Source organism: Mus caroli, chromosome 9, assembly GCF_900094665.2.
Source record: "Mus caroli chromosome 9, CAROLI_EIJ_v1.1, whole genome shotgun sequence".
In the NCBI taxonomy this organism is placed as follows: Eukaryota; Metazoa; Chordata; class Mammalia; order Rodentia; family Muridae; genus Mus; species Mus caroli.
The window spans coordinates 19,980,551-19,981,873 of record NC_034578.1 but is presented as its reverse complement, the minus strand read 5'-3'; positions in this window follow the sequence as shown (position 1 = coordinate 19,981,873).

Sequence of the window (1,323 nt, the reverse complement as noted above, 5' to 3'; positions counted from 1 at the left end):
TCTACTTCCCTTTTTAGGTCTTGGATGGTTTTATTCAATTCCATTACCTGTTTGGTCTGGTTTTCCTGCAATTCTTTAATGGATTTTTGTGCTTCCTCTTTAATGTCTTCTACCTGTTTAGCAGTGTTCTCCTGCAATTCTTTAAGGTGAGTGGTCTTGGTTTCTGTTAGTAAGATTCTTACGTTTACCTTTCGCCATCTGGTAATCTCTGGGATTAGTTGTTATTGTTGTCACTGTTTAAAGATTGGAGCAGACTCTGTGTTCCACTCACCAGAAGTCTTAAGATCCTGTGGTGGGTGTTGTGGGTAGCTGGCGAGTGTCAGCCGACCCTGCGCCCTAGCTACCCAGGTGCTGGTCTGACTGGAAGAGGCTTGTGGCCCTACTCAGGCCGGATTTCTGCCTCCCCAACCAAAGCAGTCTCAGGTCCTGCAAGATTGGACTGGAGCAGAAGCTGTGTACCACTCACCAGAAGTCTCAAAATCCTGTGGCGGGTGTCGTGGTAAGCTGGCGGGTGTCAGCGACCCTGCGCTCTAGCTACCCAGGTGCTGGTCAGACCCGAAGAGGCTTGTGGCCCTACTCAGGCTGGTTTTCTGCTTCCCTAACTAATGCAGACTCAGGTCCCATGTGCAATTGGATTGGGGCAGAAGCTGTGTTCCACTCACCAGAAGTCTTAAGATCCTGTGGTGGGTGTTGTGGGTAGCTGGCAAGTGTCAACAGACCCTGCGCCCTAGCTACCCCGGTGCTGGTCTGACTGGAAGAGGCTTGTCTACAATAGACATTTAAAGCTTGTTATGGAAAACTAATATAAAAAGCTTCTTTAAGAATTTTACGTTATTCATCTAAATATTTTAAAATGTTGGATAAATGGATTTATTACGGAAATTAACTGCATTCATTTCTCCTTGTTTCAGTTGACTTTTTTAATATTTAAGGCTCATATTTAACATGGAAACATTATTTCTGTAGACATTTTTTCCAACATGATATTATTAGTAATTATCTAGGAATTTCATAAAATGAACCTCAATCACACTTGCTTCCCATTCCTCCTTAGTCCACTCTCCTACCTTTGACACCCCTTAAATAAACCAAGTCCAATTTGTGTTGCCCATATACTAACTGAAGCATGGTCAAAATCCATTCCAGTGGCCAGCCCCTTAAAAAAAACTGAGTCCTTCTCCACACCTCTCCAGAAGCCAACAACTGGAAGAGCTACATGTCTCCATCCCTATCATGATTTTAAGGACTCTCTTCAATGGCTTCCTTTTAAACTTTTTCTTTTCTTTCCCTTCCCTTCCCTTCCCTTCCCTTCCCTTCCCTTCC